The sequence below is a fragment of the Nyctereutes procyonoides genome, unplaced genomic scaffold, assembly GCF_905146905.1.
Source record: "Nyctereutes procyonoides isolate TBG_1078 unplaced genomic scaffold, NYPRO_anot_genome, whole genome shotgun sequence".
Lineage (NCBI taxonomy): Eukaryota > Metazoa > Chordata > Mammalia > Carnivora > Canidae > Nyctereutes > Nyctereutes procyonoides.
The window spans coordinates 97,801,900-97,820,195 of NW_026575125.1; positions in this window are offsets into that span (position 1 = coordinate 97,801,900).

An 18,296-nucleotide genomic window follows, 5' to 3' on the forward strand; every position below is an offset into this window, starting at 1 on the left:
ATGGCCTTTTTCTTTCCATTCAAAGAATTCCTTTTAACATTTTTTTTGTCAGGCTGCTTTAGTGATGATGAACTCCTTTAACTTTTGCTTGTTGGTGAAAATCTTCATCTCCCCTAGTATTATGAATGATAGCCTTGCTGGGAGAGGAATCTTGGTTATAGTTTTTTTTTTCTTTCTGCACTTTGAATATATTATCCCACTTTCTTCTGACCTGCAAAGTTTCTGCTGAAAAATCAGCTGATAGCTTTACAGGGTTTCCTTTGTATGTAACTGTTTTCTCTTGTTGCTTTTAAAATTCTCTCTTTATCACTAATTTTTGCTATTTTAATTATTATGTATGTTAGTGCGGACCTCCTTGGTTTGATTTTGCTGTGGGCTCTCTGTATCTCATGGATCTGGATGTCTGTTTCCTTCTTCTAATTAAAAAAGTTTTCAGCTATTATTTCTTCAAATAAACTTTCTGCTCCCTTTTCACTTTCCTCTACTTCTGGGATCCCCATAATGTGAATGCTATTATGCTTAATGTCACTGAATTCCCTTAACCTATTTTCATATTTTATTTCATTTTATTTTGCTATTCAACTTGGTTGCTTTCTATTACTCTGTCTTCTAGATTGCTGAACCATTCTTCTGCCACCTCTGATCTGCTACTGATTCCATCTGGTGTATTTTTATTTCAGCTATTGAGTTCTTCATCTCTGACTGGTTCTTATATTTTCTATCTGTTAAAAAGGTATCACTGAGATCCTCCATTCTTAAGTCCAGTGAGTATCTTTATGAACACTAAATTGAATTCTTTATCAGGCATTTGGCTTATATTTCCTTTAGCTCTTTTGCTCTGGTTTTTCTTGTTCTTTCATTTGGGACATATTTCTCTTTCTCCTCATTTTGTGTAATTCTATATTTGTTTCTATGTATTAGGAAAGTTAACTATGTCCCTGATCTTGAAAGTGGTAGCCTTATGAAGAGGTCCTGTCGTGCCTGTAGTGCAATATCTCCTGTTTACTAGAATCAGATGCTTCTGGGCAGGCTTTGGTTCCTATGCTGTTAAGAAGTCAGTATGGGAATGCTGTGGGCTTATAGTTGGGTAGAATGATCAGTCAGACCAGATTCCTGGTCTCAGCCTGTTTCTGGGGCTGTGGTCACACATAACTATGGGGAGCTCTCTGTGCACTGTCCTGAGAGGCTTTCATTGGTTGGCAGAGCCAGCAGTGAAACCAAATGCCTGCGCCCTGTCCATCTGCCAGGGTTTCAGTGACACTGAACTGCAGAGCTTTCCTCCTGTGCTGCCCCCAAGAGGTTTTAATTAGTGTGTAGGGCTAGCAACATATCAGATGTCTATCCCCAGATTGGTAAATAAATCTCCTAAATGTACTTTTCAAATTGCTGCTTCTACAATTGTATCTTGTAGCATTTGTTTGTTTTGCTGGCTCTTTAAGGGCAGGGTCTCAGTTTCCTATTGCCCTCTAGTTCTCCTTGAGCTAAGCCTGCTGATTTTTAAAATACACTGACTTAATCCTTGCTGATTGTAAAAACTCATGACGTTAAGCCCCCCTTGTTTTTAAAGCCAAATGTTATGGGGACTTGTCTTCCTACTTCAGTGTCTAGAGTGTCGGGGAGGGATCTGGTCCTCTCCCTTCTCTGTGCTTATGGTATCCCTCTCGTTTGTGGTTAGTCTTCTTAGTAGTATGTTTCCCAACCATGTTTCTGCTCCTCCTACCCTTTTTGATGCAACATCCTTTCTATGATTAACTATGAAATGTTTGTCCTGCCAGCCTTTCAGTCATTTTCTGGGTTAGTTGCACTTCTGTGGCTAATATCTATGTGTATCCATGAAACAAGGCAAGCTTAGGATCCCCCTACTCCACCACCTTCCCAGAAGTCTCCCCATTATTCACAGTTTAAGCTATTAATGATCATTCCATTGTTAAACAACTCAGATAGTTATCAAGCCCTTACCTCTGTTTGACATTTTTCCTCTACTATTTTGAACAAAATTATGATCAACAGCTACCTATGAATTCTTTGCTTTTTCCATTTTGTCAGGGCCTAGGTGAAAAGAATGTGGTCAGAAAATACAGTGGAAAAAAAGAAAAAGGAAACAAAATAAACAGGGGAGGATGACGATCAAAATATTTAGTCAAGTTAATATTTGACATAATGAAAACTAAATTCCTAAGAATAGAATTTAGGATATTCTATGATCCAGCTCATTCCCTTTCAGACCCATGTCTCATCATCCTCCCCTATGCACTCTATATTATACTCAAACTAGTCTACAATTCATCCACAGAACTTATTTCAAATCTTTCTACCCATGTGCATGTGATTTTGCTAATATAATTTCCTCTACCTGGTATGCCTTTCTCTCACTTCTACATAGCCAAATTCAACTTAATCTACAAGGTCTAGTTGAAATACTTCCTGCTATATGAAATCTTCTACATTATCCATCTAGACGTATTCTCATATTTTTTCTGAATTTTTTCCTCCTACTCCTTTATGTGTATCTCCTCCATGGTACATAGAACATTTTATATTCTATCAGAGATGTATATACATATGTTTTGTCTTAGGAAGGACATGTTTATCTCTCCTTTGTATCACAAGTACAAGGAAATAAAATAATACTCCTCATTTGAAGACAAACTACTATCATCTGTACAAGATTCCAATCAAATTTACCTATGCATAACCCACAATGCGTTATCTCTCTGGTATAGCCTAGACTATACATTCAAATTTTTTTCCTGAATGAATGAATAAAATGAATTAGAAAGCAACTATGTAACACTATGTGACTTGACTTCCCCAACTATATAACTTTTGTGATTTCTCACTCATTTTTATAACTTTTTTTAAGACTTTTTTTCTTCCAGAGGGAGCAGACTACGTTGTGATAGATACCTTCCTGCCAGTGGAAACTAGGAAAGAAAGATTTTTAAATTAACCTATTTGAATGGATTGGGTGGGGAATTACTATGACGATAAATATTTGAGGGTCTAACATTCTGGGGGCGGCAGTAAAGAACAAAGAACTGAGGACAAATTTCTACTTTTCCCATAGAGATACCTGCAAATATTTTTTTTACCTGCAAATTTGTAAATAGGAACAGAGAAGCTACTAAACCAAACATAAACTAGTGGCTGGCAAGCTACAGAAATAAACCAAGCTTTCATAAATCTCAGGGATTAGGAGAACTCAAAAGTAATATTCGTATCCTGTCAAAGAAGAACAGCCCTGGAAACATGCCAGTCTACAGTTGGGACTCCTGAAAAACAAGTCTCTAGTAATAGTAATAAGAAGTCAGAACTAATCTAGTTCCCACCAGGAAATAAACATATTTTTAAAATAAACTCAATTCAAGACTTGATTAAGGTGATCTTGCCCTCCTCTAAATGTTTCTTACAAGTAAATAAAATCCTCTCTGAGGGAAGAAAATATTCGCAATAATCTTAAATTATAGCAATAATTTTAATATAAAAATCATTACATTAACTACAAAATATTAGCCATACCAGGAAAAGGATAAAATGTGTAAAAAAACAAGGCAGAAAGAAGACAATATAAAATAATGTAAAGAATATCAAGTTATTAGACTTACCAATGCATACCTTAAGATACATATGTTAGATATGTCCTAAAAATGCATGAAATGATGAAGTCCAACAGAAAATTACAGTCAATAAAGAATTAAATAAAAAAGAAAAAAAATTAAATATAAAACATAAGACTGAGAAAATAAAAACAGAAATTAAGAATTAAATAATGAGTCTGCCACAGAAAAGATTAGAAACAATTAAAAGGATGATTAGTGAACTGGAAAATAACTCAGTACATATGATCCTGCATATTAGAACTACAGAGAGAGGGAAAGATAAAAAAAATACAGAAGAGAACATAATGGATGTAAAGGACACAATGAAAAGAGCTGGATCCCAGGAGGGGCGGGGATGCCCTCAGGCTCCCAGGGGCACTAACAGAGCACCTGCGCCCAGGGGAGAGCGCGCCACACGCCAAGGCCGAGGTCCCTAAAGGGCTGCAGCGCGCCAGGTGGCCCTGGAGCAGGTCAGAGGCGGCTCAGGCGGTGGCTCCGTGCAGAGGGGGCTGTGCGGTCCCGGGAGCAGCTTGGAAGTGGCTCCGACGGCAGCTGCACGCGGAGGGGGCTGCGCGGCCAGGAGCGCGATTCCAGCAGCGCAGGCCCGGGAGCACAGGGCACAGGGGACACAGCCCAAGATTCGGCACTCGCCCCGGGACAGGCAGAGGCTGGGAGGGCACAGGACAGCAAGGACGCTCCAGCCTCCAGGTGGCCTAGAGCTGAACAGATCAGTGGCCCCGCCCCTGGAGCATCCAGGCACCTGCAGACTGAGAGCTCCATAGTTGCTGCAGGACCTGAATCCAGGGCTGGAGAGCTGGCCACTACCACTGTGGTTGCTCCTCCTGGGGCCTCACAGGGTAAACAACCCCCACTGAGCTACAGTGTGGCCTCGCAGGATAAACAGGATAAACAACCTTCACAGAGGCCTGCACCAGGCTGGGGGCTGAGCAGCTCGCCCAAGTGCTAACACCTGAAAATCAGCACAGCAGGCCCCTCCCCCAGAAGACCAGCTAGACCAACAGGGGAAAAAAATTATTGACCAAGCAGCACTGGAAAGATCCAGGGGAAGTCAAGGGATTTAAAGTATATAGAATCAGAGGATACTCCCCCGTGTGATTTTGTTTTTTTGATTTCTGTTTGCTTCCCCCCCACCCCCACCTTTTTTTCTTTTCTTCTCTTTTTTTTCCTTTTTTTTTTTCTTTTTATCTTCTTCTTTCTCTTCTCTGTCTCCTTTTCCCAATACAACCTGTTTTTGGCCACCCTGCACTGAGCAAAATGACTAGAAGAAAAAACTCACCTCAAAACAAAGAATCAGAAACAGTCTTCTCGCCCACAGAGTTACAAAATTTGGATTACAATTTAATGTCAGAAAGCCAATTCAGAAGCACTATTATAAAGCTACTGGTGGCTCTAGAAAAAAGCATAAAGGACTCAAGAGACTTCATGACCGCAGAATTTAGAGCTAATCAGGCAGAAATTAAAAATCAATGAAATGAGATGCAATCCAAACTAGAAGTCCTAACGATGAGGGTTAACGAAGTGGAAGAACGAGTGAGTGACATAGAAGACAAGTTGATTGTAAAGAGGGAAACTGAGGAAAAAAGAGACAAACAATTAAAAGATCATGAGGATAGATTAAGGGAAATAAGTGACAGCCTGAGGAAGAAAAATCTACGTTTAATTGGGGTTCCCGAGGGCACCGAAAGGGACAGAGGGCCAGAACATGTATTTGAACAAATCATAGATGAAAACTTTCCAAATCTGGGAAGGGAAACAGGCATTCAGATCCAGGAAATACAGAGATCCCCCCCTAAAATCAATAAAAACTGTTCAACACCTCGACACTTAATAGTGAAGCTTGCAAATTCGAAGATAAAGAGAAGATACTTAAAGCAGCAAGAGACAAGAGATCCCTAACATTTATGGAGAGAAGTATCAGGGTAACAGCAGACCTCTCCACAGAGACGTGGCAGGCCAGAAAGGGCTGGCAGGATATATTCAGGGTCCTAAATGAGAAGAACATGTAGCCAAGAATACTTTATCCATCCAGGCTCTCATTCAGAAGAGAAGGAGAGATAAAGAGCTTCCAAGATAGGCAGGAACTGAAAGACTATGTGACCACCAAACCAACTCTGCAAGAAATTTTAAGCTGGATCTTAAAATTCCTCATTAAGAGGAAGTCCAATGGAACAACCCACAAAAACAGGGACTGAATAGGTATCATGATGACACCAAACTCATATCTTTCAATAGTAACTCTGAACGTGAATGGATTTAATGACCCCATCAAAAGGCACAGGATTTCAGACTGGATAAAAAAGCAAGACCCATCTATTTGTGGTCTACAGGAGATGCATTTTAAGCATAAAAACATGTACAGCCTGAAAATAAAAGGTTGGAGAACCATTTACCATTCAAATGGTCCTCAAAAGAAAGCAGGGGTACCCATCCTATATCAGATAAAATAAAGTTTATCCCAAAGACTGTAGTGACAGATGAAGAGGGACACTATATCATACTTAAAGGATCTATCCAAGAAGAGGACTTAACAATCATCAATATATATGCCCCGAATGTGGGAGCTGCCAAATATATTAATTAATAACCAGAGTTAAGACATAACTTAGAAAATAATACACTTATACTTGGTGATTTCTATATAGCACTTTCTACACTCAATAGGTCTTCTAAGCACAACAACTCCAAAGAAACAAGAGCTTTAAAAGATACACTGGACCAGATGGATTTCACAGATATTTACAAAACTTTACATCCAAACTCAAAAAATACACATTCTTCTCAAGTGCACATGGAACTCTCTCGAGAATAGACCACAAACTGTGTCATAAATCAGGTCTTAACGGATTCCAAAGATTGGGATTGTCCCCTGCATAGTTTCAGACCATAATGCCATGAAACTAGAACTAAACCACAAGAAGTTTGGAAGGATTTCAAACATGTGGAGGATAAAGACCATCCTGCTAAAAGATGAGTCAACCAGGAAATTAGACAAGAATTTAAAAGATTCATGGAAACTAATGAGAATGAAGATACAACCGTTCAAAATCTTTGGGATAAAGCAAAAGCAGTCCTGAGGGGGAAATACATCGCCATACAAGCATCCATCCAAAAACTGGAAAGAACTCAAATACAAAAGCTAACCTTGCACCTAAAGGAGCTGGAGAAAAAACAGCAAATAAAATCTTCTACCAGCAGAAGAAGAGAGTTAATAAAGATTAGAGCAGAACTCAATGAAATAGAGACCAGAAGAACTGTGGAACAGATTAACAAAACCAGGAGTGGGTTCTTTGAAAGAATTAATAAGGTAGATAAACCATTAGCTTTATTAAAAAGAAGAGAGAAAAGACTCAAATTAATAAAATCAGGAATGAGAAAGCAGAGATCACCACCAATACCAACGAAATACAAACTATTTAAAAAACTTATTATGAGTAGCTATACGCCAATAAATTAGGCAATCTAGAAGAAATGGATGCATTTCTGGAAAACCACAAACTACCAAAACTGGTACAGGAAGAAATACAAAAACTGAACAGACCAATAACCAGGGAGGAAATTGAAGCAGTCATCAATAACCTCCTGAGACACAAAAGTCCAGGGCCAGATGGCTTCCCAGGGGAATTCTATCAAACTTTTAAAGAAGAAACCATACCTATTCTACTACAGCTGTTCCAAAAGATAGAAAGAGATGGAGTACTTCCAAACTCGTTCTATGAGGCCAGCATCACCTTAATTCCAAAACCAGACAAAGACCCCACCAAAAATGAGAATTATAGACCAATATCCCTAATGAACAGAGATGCAAAAATTCTCAATAAGATAGTAGCCAATAGGATCCAACAGTGCATTAAGAAGATTATTCACCATGACCAAGTGGGATTTATCCCCGGGATGCAAGTCTGGTTCAGTACTTGTAAAACAATCAATCTTGTTGATCACATCAACAAGAGAAAAAACAAGAACCATATAATCCTCTCAAATGATGCAGAGAAAGCATTGGACAAAATACAGCATCCATTCCTGATCAAAACTCTTCAGAGTGTAGGGATAGAGGGAACATTCCTCAGCATCTTAAAAGCCATCTCCAAAAGGCCCAAAGCAAATATCATTCTCAATGGGGAAACACTGGGAGCCTTTCCCCCAAGACCAGGAACAAGACAGGGATGTCCCCTCTCACCACTGCTGTTCAACAGAGTACTGGAAGACCTAGCTTCAGCAATCAGACAACAAAAAGAAATAAAAGACATTCAAATTGGCAAAGAAGAAGTCAAACTCTCCCTCTTCGCCGATGACATGATACTCTACATAGAAAACCCAAAAGCCTCCACCCCAAGATTACTAGAACTCATACAGCAATTCAGCACTGTAGCAGGATACAAAATCAATGTCCAGAAGTCAGTGGCATTTCTATGCACTAACAATGAGACTGAAGAAAGAGAAATTAAGTAGTCAAACCCATTTACAATTGCACCCAAAAGCATAAGATACCTAGGAATAAACCTAACCGAAGAGGTAAAGGATCTATACCCTAAAACTACAAAATACTTCTGAAAAAAAATTGAGGAAGACACAAAGAGATGGAAAAATATTCCACGCTCATGGATTGGAAGAATTAATATTGTGAAAATGTCAATGTTACCCATGGTAGTTTACACATTTAATGCAATCCCTATCAAAATACCATGGACTTTCTTCAGAGAGTTGGAACAAATTATTTTAAGATTTGTGTGGAAGCAGAAAAGACCCCGAATAGCCAGGGGAATTTTAAAAAGGAAAACCAGAGCTGGGGGCATCACAATGCCAGATTTCAGGTTGTACTACAAAGCTGTGGTCATCAAGACAGTGTGGTACTGGCACAAAAACAGACACATAGATCAATGGAACAGAATAGAGAATCCAGAAGTCGACCCTCAACTTTATGGCCAACTAATATTTGACAAAGCAGGAAAGACTATCCACTGAAAAAAAGACAGTCTCTTCAATAAATGGTGCTGGGAACCTTGGACATCCACATGAAGAAGAATGAAACTAGACCATTCTCTTGCACCATTCACAAAGATAAACTAAAATGAATGAAAGATCTAAATGTGAGGCAAGAATCCATCAAAATCCTAGAGGAGAACACAGGCAACACCCTTTTTGAACTCAGCCACAGTAACTTCTTGCAAGATACATTCACGAAGGCAAGAAAAACAAAAGCAAAAATGAACTATTGGGACTTCATCAAGATAAACAGCTTCTGCACAGCAAAAGAAACAGTGAACAAAACTGAAAGACAACCTATAGAATGGGAGAAGATATTTGCAAATGACCTATCAGATAAAGGGCTAGTATCCAAGATCTATAAAAACTTGTTAAACTCAACAGCAAAGAAACAAACAATCCAATCATGAATTGGGCAAAAGACATGAACAGACATCTCACAGAGGAAGACGTAGATATGGCCAACAAGCATATGAGAACATGCTCTGCATCATTTGCCATCAGGGGAATACAAATCAAAACCACAATGAGATACCACCTCACACCAGTGAGAATGGTGAAAATTAACAAGACAGGAAACAACAAATGTTGGAGAGTATGTGGAGAGAGGGCAACCCTCTTGCACTGTTGGTGGGAATGTGAACTGGTACAGCCGCTCTGGAAAACTGTGTGGAGGTTCCTCAAAGAATTAAAAATAGATCCCTCCTATGACACAGCAATTGCACTCCTGGGGATTTACCCCAAAGATACAGATGCAGTGAAACACCAGAATATCTGCACCCCAATGTTTCTAGCAGCCATGTCCGCAGTAGCCAAACTGTGGAAGGAGCCTCGGTGTTCATCAAAAGATGAATGAATAAAGATAATGTGGTTTATGTATACAATGGAATATTACTCACCTATTAGAAACGACAAATACCCACCATTTGCTTCGAAGCAGATGGAACTGGAGGGTATTATGCTGAGTGAAATAAGAATCGGAGAAGGACAACCATTATATGGTCTCATTCATTTGGGGAATATAAGAATTAGTGAAAAGGAATAAAGGGAAAAGGGGGGGAAATTAGTGAAAATATCAGTGAGGATGACGAAACATGAGAGACACCTAACTCTTTGAAATGAACAAGGGGTAGTGGAAAGGGAGGTGGGTGGGGGGTGGGGTTATTGGGTGATGGGCACTGAGGGGGGCATGGCGGGATGAGTACTGGATGTTTTGCTATATGTTGGTAAATTAAACTCCAATAAAATTTTTTAAAAAAGGCGTAAGAAAGTACAAATAACTAATATCAGATCTTGTGGATATTAAAAAATTAACAAAAGTATTGTGGTGGTTTTAAAATGCCCACAAATTTTTTGATGTTTATGCTTTTAGGAGGTAGATCCAAATTTTCTCATCTGTTTGAGTGTGGACTGGACTTAGCCACTCACATTTACCAAACAGAATGAAAAGAAATGATGGTGTTTAACTTTGGTGAGTAGATTATAAACGGTGCTTCAGCTTCTGCTTCTTCTCTCTTTTGGGTTATTTGCTCTGAAGGAAGATAGATCCCAAATCATCTCACTATGGAGAAGCTAGGAACCAGGGCCTCCAGCCAAAAGCCAAAGAGTAGATGATCCTTCCTGCCAACAGCCATGTGAGTGGATCCTTTAGCCAAGGTCAAGCCTTCAGAAGACTAGAGCCCCAGCTGATATCTTGACTACGACCTTATGAAGAGACCTTGAGCCAGAAACACCTAGGTATACTGCTCCCAGATTTGTGACCTTCCAAGACAATGTGAAATACTAAATTTGTGTTTTAGGATGCTAACTTTGAGGATAATTTATTACACAATGATAAATAAATATTTCAAGAGTATATTGAAAAATCATTGACAACAATTTTCCAAAATTAATTAAAATTTACATTAAATAAACAACTTAAAAACTTACCAACATTGGGACATAGTAAAATAAATATTATTCCTTAGTAACCATTAAGGAAATGAAATCTATAATTAAAATTCAACAAATAAATAACCTCCAGGAAGAGACTAATTCAACAAGAAACTTTTTCAAATATTTAAGAAAAACATCCAACCATTCTTAAAGATTTCTAAGGAATAAAATAAAAAATACTTGCCAGCTAGTATTATTAAGCAACTATAACCAAGAAACTAAAACCTGAAAAGGACTTTATTTAACAGAAGGAAAAAATCTACGGTATTCTTTCTCATGAGCATATATGTGAATGATATAAAGAAAATATTAGCAAATTGAATCCAAGAAATTTAAGAATACTATAACAAGATAAATACCCCCCAAGAATACTTGGGTAGTTAGCATGAAAAAAGCAAACAATGTAATTTATCACTGAAACACAAGAAGAAAAATCATATGATCTTCTCAGTAGATGATGAAAAAGCATTTTATACCATTTATCATCTATTCACAATAATAAAAACATTTAACAAAGGGTTGGGAAATTAAAAATTTGCTAGTATAGGGGCACCTGGATGGCTCAGTGGCTTAGTGTCTGCCTTCGGCTCAGGTTGTGATCCCAGGTCCTGGGATCAAGTTCTGCATCAGGCTCCCCTGCAGGGAATCTGCTTCTCCCTCTGCCTATGTCTCTGCCTCTCTCTGCGTGTCTCTCATGAATAAATAAATATTTTTTAAAATTTTGCTAGCATATACAAAAATACAGCAAGATTTATATTTACTAGCAAAATACTGAAAGCTTTTAAACTGAGATTAGGAACAAGGTAAGGATTACTATTATTACCAAATATATGTAACATTATGTTGGAGATCCTAGTCAATACAATACGCAAAATATATATAATATATGTAGTTAATATTCTCAGGTGACATGATTGGGTACATAGAAAATCCAAAATAGCCTATAGATAGAAAATTAGAATTAATAAATGAATATATTCTATACAATGGGTACAAGATATATTCTCTTGTAGAGAATATGTATATTCTCTACATATTAGAAATAAGCCATTATAAAATACAATTTTATAAAGGTACTATTATATTCTTATAATTTTTTTAAAAAAGATAATATTTGGGAGTGCCTGCTTGGCTCAGTTAGGCATCTGACTCTTGGTTTCAGCTCAATTCACAATCTCAGGGTCATGGGATCATGCCCCCCAGTGGGCTTTATGTTTATAGAGGAGTTCTGCCTGAGGATTCCTCCCCTCTGCCTCTGCCCCTCTCTCCCACTTGTGGTCTCTCTCTCTCTCTAAAATAAATAAAAATAAATCTTCAAAAACTAGATAGCAATTGTGAAACCATTAAAACTACCAAATACCTAGTGATAAATCTCAGAAAGTATATGCACAATACTACATAGGAAATTGCACGCCAATATTGACAGATATCAAAGAACCCTAAATAAAAGGAACGATATACCACAGTGGAGTAGAAGAGTCCATATTGTACACAAGACAATTAGGTAAAAATAAGATTATAATTTAAATGAAACACCTATCAAAGTCTAGCAGGTTTTTTGGTTTTGTAAATTGGCAAGTTGATTCTAATAGTTTCATAGAAATGCAAAAGGTAAAGAATAACTGAGACAATCTTAAAAGATAATCAAGATTGGAGGGCTTATATTACAGGATATTAAAACGTATTAAATTGCTATATTTAAAGTAAAGGGTTTTCTATAAAGGCAATCAAATACAAAAATCAGAGTAGAAGTCTCAGAAAGAGATCCACATATATAAGGAATTTGATTTTTGTCAAAGGCAAGATGATGCAATAAACTGGATAAAAGACAGTTTTTTTCTCCAAATAACTGGAAGGGATCATTTGGTTACACATATGAAATGTGTAACCAATTTCATACCATATACAAAAAATAATCCTAAATAAATTATACATACAAATCTGAAAGGTAAAATAACAAGGTCTGTAGAATATAACATAGCACCCTATCTTCTTTATCTTTAGGTTCAAATATATTCTAAATAGGAAACATAAAGTATCAGCCATATAGAAAATATTGATCATATCAAGAACATTTGTTCATAAAAGATTAACATCCACCATTAAGAGAATAAAAATGCAACCCATGGTGTGCAAAGAGATATTTGCAATTCATTTATTCTATTAAAGACTCACATTCAGAATACAAAAAACTCCTACAGAGCAGTATGTAAGATACAATGCAATAGAAAAATGGGCATACACATTGTAAGTAAAGAGATGAAAGATACTCAAATTAATTATTTAGCAGGGAAATGCAAATTAAAATCCCAGAGATAGCATTACATACAAATATCAAAATGGCTATATCTAAAAGAATACTATGGTAACATCTCAAAAAATTAAAAATAGAATTATATGATCCAGAAAATTCCACTTCTAGGTATATACCCACAAGAATGGAAAGCAGGGACTCAAACAAATATTTGTACATCCATGTTCATAGCAACATTTTTCACAATAGCCAAAAGGTAAAAACTACTCAAATGTCCATTGACAGATGAATAGATAAACAAAATGCAGCATTTACCTACAGTGGAATATTTAAAAGTAATACATCTTTAAAAAGGAATGAAATTCTGATATATGTTATAATGTGAATGAATCTTAAAAACACTATGGTAAGTGAAATAAGCCAGAAACAAAAGGACAAATATTCTATGATTTCGCTTACATGAGGTATATAGAATAGTCAAATTCATATATACAGAAAGTAAAATAGTGGTTACCAGGAGGTAAGAAAAGAGGGGACTATACGAGGGTTTCAGTTTGGGATGATGAAAGTTTTCTAGATATGGGTACTGGTGATGGTTTCAAAGCAATTTGAATGTGCTTAATATCACTGAAATGTACACTTAAAAATTACTAAAATGGTAAATCATGTGATATATATTATCAAAATAAAAAAAATCGAAGACTGCAAATACCAAATATTGTGGAGAATGTAGAGTAACTGGAATTATCATACACATTTGTTGAAATATAAATTGCACAACCATTTTGGCAAACTTCTGGCAATATCTTTGTAAGCTGAAAACAGGCATTCTTTATGTTATATATAAGCCTAATTGTAGAATTTTAGGTTTATATGCAACCTATATATGATTAGGTTTATGTACAACATAAATAAACCACTACTATTTACTGTAAGATGAATGGATCTCACACTTTTGAACAGTACATATTGTATACATATTTTATATTTATATGAAGTTCAAAAGTAAGCAAAACTTATCTATGGCATTAGAAATCAAGAACTTAAACTAGTGACTACCTTGATGTGTATGGAAAACAAGTGGTCTTCTGAGGTGATAAAAATGTTTCTTGATCTAATTCGTGGTTATTTCTGAAAGTTCGTGGAGCTATATGTTGATGTTTTGTGCACTTTTCTGTTTATATGCTATACTTCAACAGAACTACTTCTTAAAAATCAATCATCTGGCATTCTGAGCATTCCAAACTGCAATCTGGACATTTCCTTTCATCTACTCAATCATATAACAGAACAAAAGAGGATTTCTACAATTCTTCCTTCAACGGAAATGGTTGCAATAAGCCAAGGCAAAAATTATTTGAAAACAAAACATTTTCTAACTTTGGCAAGCAAATAGCATATTTTGCATGCCTGTGGGCTTAGTAATTCACACTTGACCCCAAGTAGTGTGCAAGGGCATCTTCTCTCAGTAGGCAGTACATTATTACACAAGTCTTTCTGTTAAATTCATGGCTTTATATTTCAGAGCTACCCTCATCTCAAATTAAAATAAATTGCCACAGTCTTCTTCCTAGCCTAGTCTCTCTTGAGTAGTCATGAAAAACTAAATCAAAAGAGAAGTGAGAAAAAATAATTTTTAAAAGTAGGGTGTAGAAAACTTAAGAGAGGAAAAGTAAATAATGGTGAGGACAATGAATAGAAGAGGTCAAGAAGAAGAGAAGAGAAAGGAGGAGAAGAATGTGAACATTGACTTCAGAGAAATAAGAGAAAGGAAATAAAGAGAAACAATCAAATCAATGGATAAAGAAAAAATAGAGACAAGTGGAAAGCAGCCAGAAATATGGATGTTAAATAAAGCAAACACAAAACAAATTGCAAGGTAAAGCTCCAAATCATTATCAAAATTGTTCATACTTTATAAAAGAATTGTCCTAATGAATTAGCACTTCTAACACCACAGCCCTGCCACAGACACAAAGCTCTATACCCACTGTACTCTTTACACTGAGAGGCCTTGAGAGAACACAGAATAAGAAACCTGTAAGGTAATCAAGAGTTAGATACAAATAACTCACTATCTAAGCTCACACTGTATTCTAATCCATTCCATTTGGGCAAACCTGATTGCATCTATCCTCTTCTTCTGGGGCTTCACTATTTTTGCCAGGGTTAAGAAATTAGAGACCTTCTTAGAACAGCTTCAAAGTGCAGGGGGGAATTAAGGTCATGAGCTTAACTTTGACCAATGGGAAATGGGTGCTGGAGAATAAATTATTTCTCTTTCTGTCCCTAGACCCACTGTGAAGAGAAGTGTTTGTTTATATAGCTTCTCATAAGGGAGTCCTATGAACTTGAGTAAGCTCTTGATATCAAATGATGATCAGTTTAATCCTTGTATTGGCTCTCCCTCCTTTGTTGTCTCATTTACCTTTTCCCTCACTCCTTCTCCCTAAGATGACACTCCCTAATAAAGAATTTGCCTCAGATCTAAATAGGCATTTTCCCAAAGAAGACATACAGGTAGCCAACTGACACATGATGAAAAAGATGCTCGAAATCACTAATCATTGAGGAAATGCAAATCAAAACTGTGGGATACCACCTCACACCTTTCTGAGTGGCTAGTATCAAAAAGACAAGAAATAACAAGTATTGCCAAGGATGTAGAAAAAAAGGAATCCTTATGCACTGTCAGTGGAAATGTAAATTGGTGAAGCTACTGTAGAAAGCAGTATGAAGTTTCCTCAAAAATTTTAAATAAAAATGCCATATGATCCAGTAATTTCACTACTGGGTATTTATCCAAAGAAAAATGAAAACGCTAATTCAAAAAGATATATGCACCCCCTATGTTCATTGCAGCATTATTTACATTATCCAAAATACGAAAGCAACCCAAGCATCTACCCATAGATACATGGATAAAGATTTGAGGTGTGTGTGTACACACACACAATGGAATACTACTCAGACATAAAAATAATGATGTCTTACCATTTTTGCAACAGCATGGATGGACCTAGAGAGTTTATACTAAGTAAGATAAGTCAGACAGAAAGACAGAAATACCATATGATTTCACTTATGTGTGGAATCCACAAACTAAATCAAATGAACAAAACAACCCAGATTCATGGATTCAGAAAGCAGATTGGTGGTTGCCAGAGGGGAGAAGTGTTGTGTAGAGGCAAAATGGCTGAAGGGGATTAAAAAGTACAAACCCCCAGTTATAAAATAAACAAGCCATGGGGATGTATTGTACAACATGGGGAATATGAATAATGTATTGACTTTGTAATGTGACAGATGGTAACTAGACTTATTGTGGTGATCATTTTCCAATCCATACAAATGCCACATCACTATGATGTATATCTGAAACTAATATAATATTGTACGTCAAATATCTCCCAATAAAAAGTAGCACTAGGAGGAAAAGAAACATGGATTCTGATGTGCAAGTTGTCAGCTTTGAATGTTCATCTATTCTTCAAATTTCAGTTTTCCCTCGTTCCCCTCAGAACTGGTCCAGGCCCTACAGCTTGATTTCTGCCAAAGTTTTATTGTCTGCTTCTGAAGTACCCATGAAGACAGGATGTTTCATCCTAACTAGACTTGCTGTAAATGTATCGATTCCTAGGAACCATACTGACCTATCTCAGTATATGGCTTGTTTCCTGGATTCTAGATGAAATGCCCCACCCTACAAGTTGAAACACCTTGAGACCAATACCTTTTAAAAACAAGCCCATATTCTCCACATCTATCTGAATACTGCATTATACTCCCCAGTTTTTCTTGCATTGATCAGCTTCTAGAGTCACATTTTTCCCAGCCTCCTTTCCCTCCCAGTCACAGCCTCCTCAGTCTTCAATAGTGAATCTCAGCATGAATCTTGAATCTGCCTAAATTGTGACAGATTATGCTAAAGATATCTCAAAATATGGTACAAGCTATAAGATGGTCTTCAAGAACTTGGTTTCTAGGAACTGGGTAAAAACTTTGTACTCACCTTCTCAAGTACCTTTGTGCTTGACTTTATTTACTCTTAGCCTATAATCCCTCAGCTTTATCTTCTGAAACTGAAGAAACTACTTTTTAAGATCTCTATCTACAGAAGTCCCTAATATCTTATCTTCACATTTTCTTTCTCTGGATATTCTCCAGATCTCTTATGTCTTTCTTAACAAAGGAAAACAAACAAACTTTGATAGATAATCAAGTGAGATATTTGATGAGGTAAGATATATTATGAGTATGCTAGTGAGGGGATAAATTAGATGTCAGTACATAGAACTTGAATAAAGGCTAGGGGCATTGTTCAATGAATGATACATTCTAAATGCTGTTGTGTACAACTGTAAGAGTTGAAATTAAGGAGTAAATAAATAAAACCTTCTCAAATTCATACATGAAGGCCAAGTTATGTAGGGCTAATTTAGTTTCTTTCTTCTTTTTTTGTTGTATATCCTTGCAATTTACCTCAGTACAATGGGTATCAAGGTGAAATAACTATAATTTTTATTAACCTGGACTGAGAGGTAAGCCCAGGGTTTAAGTCCTACACATCAGTAACATAAAGTTGAATAGCAGACTTCAAACAAGCTTTAAGAGTCAGACTTTGTGATGTTCTTCTCATCAAAGGATTTTCAGCACATATATTTGAAAATGATTTCGTTAAGACAGAAAATGGCTCCATTTTATGTGATTCTTCTATCTTTACCATTGTGAATTTTTTTGAAAACTAACTATACCAAGCAGATATGAAAAGAGGAAGTTGAAGGGGGCACCTATGTGGCTCCATCGGTTAAGTGTCTACGTTCGCTAGGGTCATGATCCCAGGGTCCTGGGATCGAGTCCTGCATCAGGGTCTCTGCTCAGCAGGGAATCTGCTTCTTCCTCTCACTCTGCCACTCCCCCTGCTTGTGTTCTCTCTCTCTTTCTCTCTCTCTCTCTCTCTCTCTCTGCCTCTCTGTCAAATAAATAAAATCTTTTTAAAAAGAGGAAGTTGAAGAAGAATCATAAATGCTTTTATGAAATATGGTGAAATAAAGCATACTACATGAAATAAAATGTTGACTTTTTAAAAAGATAAGGAGAGTACTTGTGATGAGCACTGGGTATTGTAAGTGTTGAATCACTAACTTCTATACCTGAAACTCATAGTACACTGTATGCTAAGTAGAATTTAAATAAAAACTTAATAAAAAAGATAAAGCTACATTTGACCATACCAAAGTTGATTTTGAGAGAAAGAAAAGCAAAATCTGACCCAATAAAATACAAGGTATAAAATTGTAAAAGCAAATAAGATGTATAATGAAAGCATGTCTGCTTATCCAAATTAAGAAGCCAATAAATTTAGAAATAACAATCATAGATAGTAATGTATACTTTATACATTTTTCCTAACAACATGCAGTGTAGCTCCACCACAGTATATTCACATGCTCTACCCCCATGACAATGAACTTTGCACTAAATATCCCATCGAGGCCATCTAC